Here is a 16,272-nt window from a genome sequence, read left to right on the forward strand (position 1 = left end):
CCCAGGCACTCAAATGAGCCATCCTTACAAAGCGTCTCCCAAAGAAAAGAGTTTATGTTCCTGGCAACATGCTCCAAAAAAACATGTCCCCAGTTGCCTGCTGCCATAAGCAAGCGCAACTCCAATGATTTCAATAAAGCTGTACTTTCTGTGGCCCTAAGGCTATAGCACTACAGTAAACAAAGCCAAATACCATCAGCCAGATGCTTGAAGCTCTGAACCAGCCCTCCAATGTCTCACAAGCACGATTCACCAGAAGATGGCTGAATCCCCCATCTCAGCTAGCCATCACAGAGCTCCCTCCCTGCCAGCAGAACACGGGTCTGGGGCTCCAATGCAAGGCAAAGCAAGGGCTGGTGCACATCAGCTCAAACAAATACCTCTCACTTCAAGCTCTGGGCTACTGCCAGAACCGTCTGGGGACCCATCGGCACAAGTTGAAAGCAAGCCCACAGCTCTGTTAGATGCCGGAATACAACCTGGAGCAGGAAGGATGCAATGCTAGATGACAGCTCAGGACTGAGGGGACGCAGCAGAGTCCTTCTGGCTTCAAAAGCAGACCCTCAAAGCTGGCAGCAAGGAACCCCAGCTTAATAGCATAGTCTGGGGAAAGCACAGCATGCAGATCCAGTGGATAACGCTGCAAATCCACAGGCAAAGGAAGTATTTTAAAAGAGAGAAGGAAACTCTACTTGAAATTAATTCCGAGAGGGTCTCTAACATTAAACGCTCTGCAAAAAAAAAAAAAAAAGGGGAAAAAAAGGATGCATTTGCCACATATAAATCTTTAATGATATCCTGTAGTTCTAACAAAGCCCCTTTTTAGAAAACAAACAAACAAACAAAAATAAGAGTGCACCTGACAGAGCAACAATCCTCACACAGTCAAATATGATTTTCACACCTGGTAGATGAAATGAGTCTGCCACATCCCAATGCCAGGGTTAGGGTCTAAGGTGATCTGCTAATGGAAGGTTAGAGACCACAGAACACATAATGGCTCTTCAGGGAGCACCTTTCAGATGCTCTTTTCATGTACAGTAGTGCGCAGTGATCAGAAGGTCCTGGCAGCACACACTGAAGTCACCGTCACTGACAGGGCTCCTCACTGTGCAGAAGCCAGCTGATAGCTTGGGTTAAGACAGGCAGCTCACATGCCCATGCTCGGGCTCAGGATAAGGTCTGCTTTCTTTTAAGGGCAGTCCCGTTCTCTTTCATCTCTCTCTAGACATGCCTCCTGCAGCACACCAGGGTTAACCAGCCGCTCTCCTCACAGGCGAGCAGCAAAGCCATTGAACTGAGACAACAAACTTCTCCGCCACGTACAGATGGAACCTCTGAGCCTTTAAAAGTGAGGCATGCCGCGAAAATCAAGGGAAATACTGATCACAGGCCATGCTGGCAGGTACCCAATGGCATTCAGAGTCTGCCCTGCACCAGCACGCGAGACTGCCAGATCAGGCTGCACAACTTGCTGGTTGCTCGGGGACAAGAGAGCTCCAGCCTGCAGCAAGCCAGCAGCCCCTGGGGTACTGATACTCAGAACAAAACATCTGAGTGGAACCCGCTAGGGGAGGAGGCGAGGAGAAGTGTACTACACGCCCTAGCACCACACAAAACATGTGGCTGAACGATGCACTCAAAAAAATCTGGCTCCATAAATTAGGCTGCGATTCCCAGTTCTTTAACTCTCGGCTCCTGCTGACTTCTGTGGATAAAGGGGATGTTTGGCGCTCCCAAGATCAGAAGCCAGATCGAATGCTTTTCAAGAAGTACACGGATGAGCATGTTCCCAGGGAAGAACGAGCTACAGCTAAGCCTTCAAATGATCACAAGGAGAACCTCCTGCCCACAGACAGGAAAGTGGTAACCTCCTTCACTTCCTTTGTGGCTTTAACCTAAACCACAACTCCTCCCTTTGGGTTAGAAGTCTCTTCCACTCATTCAGATGTTTGTCAGCTTGCCTCTGTCTATTACCCGGCATCTGTCACTACCGCATAGCAAAAACAAGTTGTCATCTTTTCTCCTCTATCCCACACCCCTTCTGCAGCCTCTTCTCTAAACAAGGATGGCTTCAATGTGAGGCAAAGCAAGACTCACTCAAGTCTCCAGGCACAAGCAAAAGCTTGGCAATTCCAACAGCAGGGATGTGGGGGAAAGGAGCAGACACTGCATGCAGGCTGCAGGAGGAAAGAAGACATTGGCATTTGAGAATGCCAGCAGCAAGGGAACTTTGCAGCCAGCAGAGAGGACAATGCTGAACGAGCTCACAAGTGCTCCTTTGAGGCCCTGGGTGGAATGTCGCTCTTGTGCCCCAAAGAACTTCAGAGCACGGATGAGATGCTGAGAGTGGGGCAGAGCTCAGTGAAGATCTGTGCTGCACAGAGGAGCCCTCTGCCCATGCACACAGAGATGGGAAGGATGGGTCCTGTCACCACAGTGGGGAGAGGCAGCAGCTCCCCTCCCTGGGATCAGCTCACCTGCTGAACAGAGCCAAGGGAAGGCTTTCTCTTCCTTTCAGAGATTTCAAACCATTGTTCCATACCTAATTAAGGGGAAAAAAATGCTTTCACAACCCATACCCAGAAAACTGTGATCAAATGAATCAAAGGCAAGATTTCATTTTATCTTCTTGAAGCACTTTACTTCAAACTTAGACATATTTTGTAGCAATTTACTCAAAAAGAACTGATCGCTCTGAAGGACAGAATTATAATACTGAGATCTTTCAAGCCCCGGGGCATTTTAAGTTTCAAAACTTTTCTCTACCTTTTCTTTTTTTTTTTTTTCCCAAGATGGGATCCAACACTGGAACCAACATTTCCCAAAAATAGCAACAGCTTTGGCAAATCAGCAGTTCTCTGAGAAAAGCGTACCAACGGAGAAAAATCTTCTAGTTCTGTTATTTCCTCCCAGCGCTGCACAAGGATATGCCTCCGTGGTGTAATTCAGCCTTAAGTTTCATAGCAACTCTGATTCAGACATATTGCACGCACAGATATTAGACCATGCCTCTGATATCATGAGAGCAATGCAAAATAGTGTATATACAATATGGCCAAGCAATGCTGCTATGGAAACCCCTTGCTTTTGAATTCCTGTAGATGGCTCGTTTCAGTTCTTATCCCTAACACTGCTTTAACAGAATGCGGTGCATTTGATTTCCCTGCTCAAGTCATCTCTCTCCTTTTGGACTCTCCCCTTTTGAAAAGGTTTTTGTGAGTGCAGCAGGAGGTGACAAGACCTGCTGCGCTCTCCTGGTTCTGTACACATCATGAACTCCAGCAAGATTTGTGCCTCGGATGCTGCAACTCTAACATGGAAACAGCTGGCAAAGAACTGTTTGCATGTCTGCCTTTGGCTACGACTCTAATACGCCTGTGGCAGCCAGAAGATGCACACATCTTGATTCTTATTTGCTACCTTCTGTAGGCGAGGAGTCGCTGTCCTCTGCAGACCTATGCTGCTGATCTCTCCATATCGAAGAGCCGAATCAGGAAGTACGGTCGCCCACTCACGTAGCGAAGAGATAAGTAATAAAGCGGTGCACTTGCCAAGTTCTAAGGAGGCGGTTTCTTAAAAAGACATAGGAAGCTTTCATGCTTTGAAGCTGACTAATTTCAGAAAGCTCCCTTCTTCTTGAACTTCTTCAAACTGTAGGATTACCCGCTCCCCCAAAGGGCTTGCTGCTAGAGACCAGCTATATGAGAGGCACTAATGCTGAAGGAAGGGAACTTTCTGCCAGCCAGCAAACTGCTCCCAAGGACCACCCGCCCCCTCCCAGCACCTTTGTCTCCCTGTGGCATTGAGGGCCAGCCCAACTGCTGCAGGTCCCAGGGTAAAGTGTTCCCTGCCAGCCACCCGCAGCACCTGAGCAGAGAGGTCCCACTTGCAGGGACAGTGCAGCGGACAAATAAACTCAGCCATGCAACCCAAAGATTGCAAACGCAGATTAAGTTACTTGCAATTGTCTGATTGTGTAATTGCCAGACTGCACATTCAAACGAGTATTTGTTTAACTGTGTGATATACAGATAGAGCTTATGTACTCGAGGCCGAATTCACCCCAGTTGCAATTTCCCCAACTCCAGCAGCAATTACGCTAAGGATTAATTTGGCCCACAGTGTTTTCTAGTGGATGTGATTCATCATCTTTCCTATAACAAAGAATAATGCAGTGTTTCAATCAGCGGTGATGTCCTGGCCTCCTCGAGGCTGCTGGACTCCCTGTTTAATCAGACATAAAACAAATCACTTGTAGAGGCAGAGGCGTATAAGCATGCTTTAATTACAATATTGTAACACCAATTAGAGATCTATCTAATCGAGGACTCAGTACTTCCTACTCGGGTATTACTCCCATGTTGGGATAATTACTACTAATTAAGCTGGGAACTAATTAGGCCAAATGATCTCATTTATACCAACATAGATGACTTCTAGGAGTTCACACACACACAAAAAAAGTGATTGTATCACTCCCGGACTCAGCAGCACTTGGCTTTTGAGACAGACCATCCCTCCCCAGCAGAGAAGTCGTGCTGGAACCCAAGTCCCAGACCTCAGGGCTCTTCCCAAGGTGCAGCAATGCTCTTCGGAGGCACTCCCATTGGCTGGCTCAACTCACTGCCTGCTCTAAAGGACACTGTGCATTAACAGAGCTGTATCCCATCACGGTCCCGTTCAGGAAAACGTACGAATCACCCTTACCCAGTCCTGGTCAACTTCTCAGCACACTTCTACCACCAATGCATTTCTTAAGCACACTGCGCATACTTGTTGCATGATTTGCATCAATGCTGTGTATAGTTAGGAATTAAATCCCAAGCGTTAGGTAAAAGTGGCTCAACACACCTCTCAGTGTGGCTGAGGGAAGCAGCTAACTGGCAAACGGAGCTCCCAAGCTCACCGTGCTTACAGCCTGGCTGGTTTTAACAAAGCCAACTTCTCACTGCAGTCAGAAAAATAAAGGACAGCCTGTCAGGCCGTGTTTATGTTGCAGCTTCTCCTCCTCTCCCCTAGCTTCAGAATCTCTGCACCAGCTCAGCACTGAGACTCTCAGGTGGAGAGACACCAAGTCAAAGCAGCTGTTAGCAAAACTACCACTTAAACCAGCCTCTGGTTGTTGGAAAGAGCAGCAGGCAGACAGCGTGGTGTTCCTTGCCTAATGCCAACAGGCTTGAACTGGTGCTAAGGCAAAGCTTAAAAACAAAACCTTTGAGTGCAGGATTTTCATCTGGTTAGTTTAGGGATTGAGTCAAACAGGAATTCAACTGCTGTTTTTCACCCAAAAGATGCTTTTGCATCAGCAGCGTGATTTTCTCCTACATCATTTGCTGATTTCTGCTTCATAGTGACTGAAAGAAGAAAGCCACTTATTTTGAAGCAACTGGACATCCTGCAAAGGCACGGGGGGACTCAGATCTCCAGCACCACCTGGGCCCCACCTGTCTGTTCCACCAACATCACAAACATACATGGCCTCCCATCCTCACGCTGCCAGAGCAGCTCAACACCGCTGCTCAGCTTGTCACAGCTGCTGAGGCTGCAAACTGATGAGTCTGTGCTATAGGCCAGAACAGTTCCATCACACTCACTGCCCAGATGACTTCTTTCCTTGCATCCTTTCTTCCAGCTTCTTGGAGATTTCCAAGATCTGCTTCAAGGTGCAGAACAACTCTGCATGCAGTAAAACCTGCTTTCTCTTTCCTGCTGGCTTTCGCTCACCAGCTCCCTTTATTGCTCCTAAACACTTCAATTCTTTTATGCTCTCTCCTTCTTCAAGCCGGAACCCCAAAGCCGAAGCCGCTGACACCAGGAATGTGCCATTGTCTTCAGGTCTTCTTCCAGCCTGCCCTTTTGTCCTCACATGATCATTGTTCCCTGGTGAGTCACAGCTCCCCCCCTTCCCTTCCACATGCCTCTCCAACAGGCTCCTCTTTCTCAAAGCCTGTCAGAGGGGAGCCCAGCACGATTCCCTGCACCAGCCTGACAGCACCTCCTGGAGCAGACCCTCCGGCTGCCCGAGGCATTTCTGCACAAGCGCAACTTCTTTGTGTGGCACCGTAAGCGTAAGATTCATACACCACACACGGGAACAACGCAGTCCTCAGCAAACAATATCCTACTTCTGCCATTTTCTTCAGTGAGCGACATGGCTCCTAAATCTTATCTCCCCCTCCACTTGTTACCCACTCCCATCTCAGCTCCCAGGCTCTCCCTCCCCTGGCAGTCCTGTCATTCCTTTCTTCCCAGCTGCCAAGGCCTTCCGTGCTACCTCCTCTGGCCCAGATACACCAGCAGACTACAAACGCAATCATCCATACACATATCAAATTGCATACTGGAAATGCACATGCTTCCACACGCTGCAACAGAGCAGCCTGTGGCCCGCTGAATCACATTTATTTGGGTATCTTGAGGAAAGGGGTGGGTTGGAGATCTTCTAACAGAAACACAGCCGTTGGACTTAAAGACTCAGCAAGGCGGTGGAGGATACGTCATAGGGGCAGCATTCAGCAGAAGCACACTCTGGGCCCAGGGAGTCTGTCTGAATGGTTAAAGGGGAGAAACTCAGGAGCTTGTGATCAGAAGTGCATCCCAACTGAGCAGAAGACACCAACAAATAAGATGCTTTAGAGTGACTGAGTGCCAGGAACCTCCCAACACCGCCCCCAAGCTCTGCATACAGGACTCCCTTCAGCTGCCAGTGTTTTGGATGGCAGAAACCAAGCAAACGAGCTCCCTGAGTAACAGAGGAAGGAAGGGAAGCAACACCCAGGTGGAGGAACATCAAGTCACAGCCACTACAGAAAGCACCAAGAATGGTCTAATTCTGGACTACAAGAAGTTCTTCAGGATACAGGCTGTCTCTTGCCAGGGCCTAGCCACAGGACCCCAGCACACAAATACCTTCTGTCACCGCCTGCCACAGCACCTCCCAGGGGACAGCTGCAGAAGATGATGGTCTCAGACAGTCCCAGCTCCAGAAAAACACCCAAGGTCCCAGTGTCAGAATGGCAGGTGAGGTAGTACACCAGCCCTGGCCCCTTTCATCCCAAACGCCTGGGTTGGAACCAGCTGCATTTTCAAAAGGAAAGCAAAGGGGCTGCTGCTTACTGCAGGCAATTGGTGGTTTTGAATTCCCATCCCTCGCAAGAGCCCTGGCTCAGGCTGCTGCAGCATCCGGCAGGAACACATCCCTAAGTCTGAGCTTAGAAACAAGACGTATTTATTTGTTATTATTTTCAGTTATCCGAGCGCGGTAAAGGTCAGAGCACTTATCTTCTGGGGTTGGTTCCTGTTCCCACTCATGTGATTCAAAACCAATTGAATGATTTTTTCCATCCTTCTCAGACAGAAAAAAAAAATATCTAGTGGGCCTGAAACTTGATACAGGGCGTTTTCTAAAGAGGATCTGTGAGAAGCAAGGATCCACCAAGCCAGGGAGGCTTGTAGACACTCCTGGGTACTCCTCCCCAGTCCCATGAGAAGCAGTGAAACATGCATCGAGAGATGGGTAGGGAGGCCATGGCTTTTTCTCCAAGTTTTACATAAGCTGACAAGGACAGGAGTGGGTAGATCACCTACATAGCACTTCAAGGGGCCACATTTTGGATGAGTGGACTCAAGAATAGGGCCCCATGTACTGTGCCCTGTGCATGGGCTGCTCCATCATCTACAGGATTTATTTATTGAAACCATGGGAAGATGTGCTACTTCTCTCTGCACTGAAGGACTTCGTTAACCTTTCAGGAGCTTGCTGATAGTGAACTAGGAGCAATGGAAAAATCATTGCCCTGGGGGAAAGGGACTTTTGCTGTGTCACTAATAGTACACACCTGAGAGAGATGAAAGCCGCCAGCAAGCAATGGATGCTGACCCAGTAACGCTCTGCCTTCCACCTCTGCATTCTGATCTTCAGTCTCAGTGTCCCTTCTCCCCTTGCTCTGGTTGACAGCATGACCAGGAAGACAAGGAAGCTAGATGGGGAGGCAAACAAGGCTGAAGAACACGATGGTAAGGATTTGGGGAAAGACCTAGCCCAAAGTCAGAGCATTGGGGAATGAGCAGGTAGAACTGGCGAAGCAGGTACAGAAAGGAGGACAAACAGCTGTAGGAAAAACAGAAAAGGGTGTATGGCACCTTGCACGAAGCACGAGGGATGGATGCAAGGTCAGTCTGCTGCAGAGACAGAAGAGGGAAATCAGGAACTGTTTGGGTAGCAGAGCCAAAGCCTGTGACTTCTATTAGCCTAGGACTGAGTCATGCCTGGCAAGGACAAATGTGGTGTTACTCAGAAGCGGTGGAGAAAGTCACTGTGCCCTGTCCTGATAGATGCTGGCTGAACTTGAACACATGGCCGTAAGTGTGACATCCTGATGCTTCGCTGCCAGGAGCCAATGAGCCCTGACCTGGCCAGCCCATCAACCTGCTGCATTACTGCAACCCACCCTGGCAAAGAGCTCCTTCGTGCCACACATCCCTGCAGGGGTTGTCACTCTCCTTGTGAGAACCACAGGTATCTCCAGACGATAGCCAGAGGAGCTAGCTATACCATAGCCAGGTAGGTGACAAAAAGCCAGGGGATGGCTGGCAGCATGGGAGTAGAACCTGCCAGGACCAGAGCAAGCTGTGAGGTGCTGTCCAAGGAAGTACAGGGACACTGGGAGGCAAAATGTGAGATGACAGACTCCAGGATGTCAGGCTGATCCCACGTGCTGTCCTCTCCCCTCAGCCCTTGCTAGCCTGGCCTGCAGGCACAGTCAGCAACTCCCATGCAGACAAGCTACTGAGGACAGACAGCAGAGGAAAGCAAAAAGAGGTCCAAGGCGAAGAGACTCACAAGAGAGGGATCCAGGGGAATCAACCAGAGAAAAGAGAGATGAAGAGTGTGCGGCACATGAATAATGGGGGAGGGTAGGAGATACAGGGTGAGAGAATAAAATGACATGAACAGAAGGAAGGGAGCTGCAAATAGAAGGGGATGTGGAAACAGCAGAGAGAAACAGATTGCCAGAGCGGTGGAAGTAGAGGAGACCTAGAGGGACAGAATATAATAAGAACTCTTAAAATCAGAGAAAAATAGGAGAGAGAAGGGAGGGTGAGGAAGAGTGAGAGAAGGATTTATGGTTTCCCTGAGAAGGAAGAAAGCCTTGAGCTTTTTTCTCCCTCTCTCTCAAAGGTTTTGTGAAAGTGGAGAGAAGACGTCATCCTCATTTTAAGAATGGAGGAGCTAAGGTGCGGAGACTGAGGGATGCAGTGGATGAATGAGATGGCAAAAAAAAGCTTAGCTTCCTACTTAAACACTCCTGTCAGAGACACCGGTGAACAACAACCCTGACTTTCTCCTCTTGAGTACAGCAGAGAGGGATCACTACCCAGAGACAGGAGGAAGATGGCCTGGGAGAAGAATGAGATAAACCAAAGTAATGTAGCTGAAAGAGATGCACCTGCTCTTTTTTTACCAGCACCTGATCTCTAGAGATCCAAACATCTCTATGTATTTGGAGTGAATTAACCTAGAAAGCACCAAAACAAGTGACAGCTGCCTGCTGATGTGGAGAATCATCTGCAGGGGCAGGGACAGGACACTACAGCACGGGTCCAGCTGCTCACCTACCCCAGCAGCTCACAGGGAAGAGCAACAGGGGCTCCGCTCCTACAGCGCTCACCAACACCATTCACATGCAGTGATTTCTTTTTCTTCCTTCTAGAGTGTCTAATATTTATCCAGCTTTATTTTTTACCATCTTTATGTTTCAGCCGCCACTGCCGAGAACTGTCTTTCCGTGCACACAAATAAACATCAAACCCCTGAAGTCACATACGCCTGAGTCAAACACAGTATGCAAGATCCCTGACCCAACCAGATACCTGGTGCCTGTTTGCTCCCCTGTGTGCACACAGAGCTTCCCAGTTACCCACTGCACTCAGCAGCCCACAGGATCAGGTGCTGTCCTAACCCCAGGCAGGGCTCCTGGGTGACTTGTACATTCAGGAGACATCTAGGATTCCCCCCTCGGTGAGTGATGAAGGTCCCTCAGCTATGAACTGATGTTAATGGCGGGTTGTGTACCTTGTTTGTTTACTGCCGAGGAGGAATGCTTGTCGTGGCTGTCAAGACTATAAAAATATTTCCATGACTTCAGACAGCTTGGCATTTTTACATGCAGCTGAGAGAGTGGGTGAATGTACAGATGAAAAATTGAAGAAACGTTATTAAGGGAGTACAGAGACATCTCCTAGCACCACCAAGATGGCTCAGAAAAGCCAGAGAGGTCAGAGACATTTCTGAATAAAATGCATTTTTCCCCCCCTCTACAGTCTCTGAAGAGCTGGCAATAATTAAGCCTTACAACACCATTCTGGAGTAGATAAGTCAGCTGAGGCCAGACAAGGTTAAGAGACTCGCCCATGATCACACTTAGCAAACCAGAGAGGAGAATAAAACCCAACAGATATAGCTCCTGTTAAAGAAGGCCTGGAACACCCGCTGACACCCAGGCCCAGGGACAGTGCTACATGGGGAGACTGCCACAAGCATGTCCTCAAAGCCAGAGCAACAATGGGACAAAGAGCCCAACGGCAGCACCCGCTGCGACTTGAAGATGGTAATTGTGAAAGCAAGTGACAGAAGGCTGGGAAGCAGTGCCTAGTTACGAACTGTGGTGCCAAGTGTATTAAATATACATCGATAGATTCAATTACAATGAGCATCATGCAAAATGGAAACGTCTGCAGTCAAGGACCCAGGATGGCAAGACGGGCATAACCCCAAAACATCATCATGTTTTTTTCAGGAAGAAACTCTGGCTTCCTGATTTCATAGCGAGGGTGCAGCCCTCTCTCCCTGGGCACTGCCCGAAGCTGCTGGCCCAGCCAGGGTCTGGATGGTGACACCCAAGCTCCAGGGCTAACAAGAAGGGCAGATGACTCAGGTTTAGTGGGCTCCACTCAGCTGTGAGAGATCCATATCATCTACCACCGAGCAGCCCTTTTGTTATCGGCGTCACCAGAGAAGCTGCAGAGTGAAGTGGCAGAGAAAGTGAGCTACTCATCAGCGAGCCACCGCCACCTCGCCAGCATCTGCTGAACCTGGACTAGGATGTGCCACGCTCAGGGGTGTGCTGCCCTATGCCAGCCCCATATTCAGCCCTACATCCATTTGTGCCCAGATCCTGGCATCATTAGCTGACTCAATGGTTAATATGCTGAATCCACTCTGGGAAGGGAAGGTCACCGCTTTGCTCTTCTCCCGTTTTTATGCATTTCCTCAGGATTCCAGAGTTATGAAATTATCACTGTCACTCCCCAGAGCTCCATCCTGTGCTTTCCATGACACCTGGACTACCCAGACCACCAGCAATGATTTAATTTCCTCCTCCTCGGAGCAAAAACAGCAAGGATAATCATTCAGCACTCCATACACACAGCTGCCACCTGAAAAGTGCAGGTGAGCGCAGTTAAATGGAGAGGCAAGTACAATCTTAGGCCATTTTTTCTACCTGGAGAACTAGACCAGCCGTATTTTGCATGCAAGATTACAGGTCTGCGCGTAGCTGCATTTTCACATGCCATTACTGCAATTGCACACGGCCAGTTACGTGCTTTAGCAGCAGCTTACAAAAGCAAATGCCGCTAAACATACGAAATGCAGCTCACAGATGCAGACTAAAAACATGTTCCTTGTTTTTCTGCCATAGAAAAAAACACGCATTTGCTGTCTGCCTGCCCCTTGTGCAAACAGCAGCCCAGCATACTGCTTCGTGCTTACACTTGCATGTTGATCCACATTCAGCCAAGCCTTCTAATAACCTGAAGAGTATACAGCATTTTGCAATTAGATGAGTCTCAAAAATGCAAAAAAGGACCGGCTTTTGCATAAAAAAATCTCCCAGCAAGCAGCTGTAACCACCTCTCTGCCTCCAATGTACTATCTGTTCCAGGCTCCCCAGAAACACAACACTCACAGTGTAAGACAGTAAGAGAAGAATACTTTTTTTCATTTTAAACTATAGGGGACTTTTACCTAGATAGACTGCAATTTCCTGAGCTGGAACCTGGCAAAGTGCCCAGGGCTACGACCACCCCCACCCCCACCTTTCGCTTGCAAAAATGACTGTGGAGTCTCTAGTAGCCAGAAGTAGTTTTCACAGTTTTGTTTTTACATTTGTTCCGAAAGATGCTGAGGCAAGCTCAGTTGCAAGCAAACCCGGGTACTGCAGAACCTCTTCCAAGAACTAAACTGATACGCACTGTCCTAAGCACACTATCCCCAAATACCCTACTGAGGAATGGTTCAGCACTGAGTCACAGGGAAGCAGGCTGAATCACAAATAGCGATTCCTGCGAGCTGCTTCCCCCCCCCCCCCCAAGTCCTCAATCCAAGCAGTGACCAGGTTGTGGTTAGCTTGGGAAATCTGATGAGATCACAGTCTGGGGAGATACAGCTTCAAACACTGGATTTTTTTGTTAACCAGCTCCTTGTTTTGCGTGGACATGGACGGCAGTTGCTCTACCAGGTTTCCCATATGTTTATAATACTGTTGTTATGGGAATACATGTACAGTCCATGTCACTGGCAAGTTGCGCTGCTTTGTGCTGGAAAGACAAAACAGAACTCATTGTCCAACAGAGCACCGAGTCTAGGCATAGCTCAAGCAAAATTTATCACAGCGTGAGTCACGCTCAGTGCAAAATGTGTGCTTTGTTCACTCAATGCTGTGGGACCCTGCCACGCTGCCCACAGACAGGCACACGGCATCTCACCAGCACAGGCCCTCAGCTGGACACGCTGCTTCTCAGGACATTAGCAAGTGCTGCTTCCATCTCACAGTTCTGGGGTCCAGGAGGATCCACCTGAGCGCCAGAGCAACTTGCCTCAAGCTATCCACCAGATCAGCATCAGGACCCACCTTCTGCAAACCTCCGTGTTTGAGACGACTCTTTCTCCAATGGGACAAGTGAAGGATAAAGCAGGACAGAGCAAAAGCATCTGCTTCCCAAGGGGCCCCAAAACGGGCAGTGAGTTTGCTTACAGGAACAATGTGCATGTTTATGTCTCCAAGGCTCTTATCAAAACCACTGTGCCTGAGAAGCCTTCATACACCCTTAGGTGCTAGCAGGGAGTATCCATGGGGCTCACATCTCTGGGGGCAGCAGCAGCAACTGAGGCTCTGCCACCTCAGAGTGGCACTGAAGAACTGACGAGGAGAAACCTTCATGCCTGACAGCCCCAAACAGCGCAAAATGCAGGCAGAAGGAATTAAATCTGTTTTGTTTACTGCCAACTCCACTGACTCCAGAGCTACTGCTGAAGATCTCAGCTGCAGAACGGAGCTGACTGGATCAAAACGCAACCAGCTCAAAGGAAAACCAATTAGCCCATTTAGGCTCCTTTTAGCCATCCACAGGCAGCGAAAGACATGGCAAGCTGCCCTCCCTGCCCCCCCCAGCCCTGAGAGATTGCCATTTTTCTGTCCCCATCTCAGGCAGCCAGGCACATCCCATGCTGCAGTTGAGGTTTAATTGTGTACACACTCTGTGGGGAAGGGCAGCATGGGATAGAGCCGCCTGTCCACAAAGGAGAGAAGCAGGAGGCCAAGGCTTGTTCCCAGCCCCCAGCCACCCTCACCAACCAGCATATCTAAGATTTTAAAGTGCATCGCTGATCAGATCAGCAGGTTGTCCTAGAAGGAGAAAAGTGACATAAAATATGCACAAGCCTTCCTTCTGTCCTGACAGCAGGTTGAGTTTTCAGATGATGTGGAAACAGCAGCCTACTCTCCTCCCCCAACATGGTCTCCTCACTCCTTCACTTCAGCACTGCAGCCTCGCTGCCCACTCCAGGGCCCTGCTCCCTCCCCAGAATTCCCACCGAGGCTTCTTGTCACTGCCTTCGTGCCTGCTTAGCCCTTGGCCTCTCCTCTCAGCACACCAAGCAAGGGACCGTTAGCAGTTTCCGTTGTTCAGTGCAAAGCAAAAACAGAGGGCATCAAATTGCCATGTGGGGGGCAGAACTTGTCCGTGCTGCCAACCTGGCTGCATTCCCAACAGGTGATCCCAGAGAGGATGGGAAGAGCATACACACGTGCAACGCGTTCATGTGCACAGCATGCCCGCCTGTCTGCTAGGCTCCAGCACTACCTTCCTTTTCTCATTTTCAGGAAGAGACACTCAAAGAACATCTGACCCGAGATCAGCTCTCTGCATGTATATGTGCATGAAATTTTTATGGCATTGTTTGTGTGTGTGATGTCTGCTGTGCGTGTCTGCTCCATCACAAGACTGCTGTTGTGAACAGAAATGCCAAAGAGTGGCACATCTTGGTTTTCTGTCTTAACTGCCCTGCACCTCCCATCAGCTTTCGTGAAAAGCCAGATGTAAAATCCTACCAGTGCCTCACTGATGGAATGAGCTCCGATCTACACCGAGGAGAACAAGAGAACGGGGCCATGCCTACCAAGAGCCATGTTTATAACGTGTACCCCTTGCCTCTCTGGAGGGACAGCAAGCCGCACGTGCAGGTTCATCAGCAAAAACTTGCTGCTTCCAAGAACAGGGGTAGGATGCATGTGAGAAGCCTGACTTCACCCCTAGGCCTATTTCACAAAGGCTTGGGGAGCATCAGATAGGTCCTCGCCATAGCCAGATTCCAACATAATCAACAGAGATTCACAGAGTCACGCTAACAGAAGGTCCCCTAGCACACCGCTCACAGACAAGGCAAGCTGTCCGCCAGCAGCCCTCGGGCTGCTTACCAAGAGCTCTCCCTTCCCCTGCTCAGCGGTCAAACAGCGACTCTCCCCTGCCGTGCCCGAAACCCCGGAGCGCGTCTCCGCGCACGCCTCCATCACCGGGCTTCCTCCTGCAGAGCGCGGGATGGAGGAGGCAAAACGGAGAGAGCGCTACAGCCAGCCGCGGCTTTCCGCTTTGATTCTTTCGCCGCTTATTTATTTATTTCGCGGAGGGAGGCGGCGATGCCGAGAGAAACCGGCAGAGATTTGTGCCGCGCACGTTTTTTGCGGCAGCAGCGAGAGCCTCCATCTTCCTCGCCGGATCGAGCGGGGTCTCGGGACGGCGCGTTTCCCACCCCGGCTCCGCTCCCCGCGTCCCCCAGCGGCGACGATCGGCTCGTGGGGGCCGCGGGTGCCTGTCCTCTGCCCACCCCGCTCCCCCCTCGGCTCCCGCTCGCACAGGCAACGCCGGGACGACGAATTGGCGCAGCCGGTCGCTTAATTTCACCAAAACGACCGCAAGCAGTGAAACCCGACGCCGAACTCACAGAGCTCCCGAGAGGCGCGGAGGAGCTCCCCGAGGGCAGAACCCCTCCACCCGCCGGGCCCCGCCGACGAAAGCCCCCGCGGGGCCGGCTCGGGCCCGGCCGCCAACAGGTGCCGCGCCGGGGGAAAGCGAGGCACGGCGCCGCCCGCCGCAAAACTTTCCGCCCCCCGCCGCGCAGCGCCGGGCCGGACTGCGGCACGCACCGCCCGCAGCCGCCGCGGCGGAGGCGTCCCGGGGCCGGGCCGGGCCGGGCCGGGCAGCGGCCGGCGCTTACCTGCCTCAGGCGGAGGGCGCGCGGCGCGGCATGGCGGCGAGGCGGGCGGCGGGAGGCGGCCGGCGGCCCGGCCTGCGCTCGCGGGGCGCTAGGGCAGCATCAAGGCAACTTAGGGGGAAGGCTGGCGGGGCCTATTGTCTGCGCGGGGCGGCGGGGCGGCGGGGCGGCCTCCCCCCGCGGGCGCCGCGGCGCTTGGTACGGCCCAGGCATTCATGCCAAGCGGCTCTGGCGCACGGCGCTCGCCTCCCGCGGCTGCTGACGAGCCGCGAACGAGGCGCCCCCTCTCGCCTCCTCCCCCCGCCCCGGCGGCGGGCGGGACGCGGCGCGGCCTCCCCCGCCTCGCGCGCTCCGGGGGCTGCTCCGCCCGGGTCTCCCTCCTTCGCGGGGAGCCGGGGCCGAGCGCCGCGGTGCCCGTCGAGCTCGGCGACCGAGACGTGCCCGAGGTGGCGGGAGCCATCTCGACGCCGGCCCCTCTCGAGGGGTGCCGGCTTCCAGCTCTTTGGGACTTCCGACGACCACGGAAGCCCGGGGATGAAGTCAGAGCGGCTCCCAGGCTGCGAAACGCCGCCGGGCTGAGGCCGGGGCCGAGCCATTTGGTGACACCCTGGCCGTCCAGGCCTGCGAGCCCTCCGTCCAGCGAAGGCTACGCTGAAACGTGGCCGGTGTGAATCACGGAGCGGTGTGCCTGGCGCACGGGTTCACGAGGGTTCAGT

General features: G+C 51.5%; 1 protein-coding gene across 1 annotated transcript in view; it reads right to left on the bottom strand.

Annotated features, from left to right (window-relative positions):
- BCL9 (BCL9 transcription coactivator) overlaps positions 1-15,728 on the bottom strand; it is a 53,627-nt gene extending 37,899 nt beyond the window's left edge. The window contains exon 1 of the mRNA XM_065741883.1: positions 15,560-15,728. The gene's annotated coding sequence lies outside the window, so the exon portion shown is untranslated. The remainder of the gene's footprint in view (positions 1-15,559) is intronic.
- Positions 15,729-16,272: the final 544 nt, after the last annotated feature.

This window comes from Cyrtonyx montezumae, unplaced genomic scaffold (genome assembly GCF_038088225.1).
Source record: "Cyrtonyx montezumae isolate F1298 unplaced genomic scaffold, pur_monq_1.0 scaffold_3, whole genome shotgun sequence".
In the NCBI taxonomy this organism is placed as follows: Eukaryota; Metazoa; Chordata; class Aves; order Galliformes; family Odontophoridae; genus Cyrtonyx; species Cyrtonyx montezumae.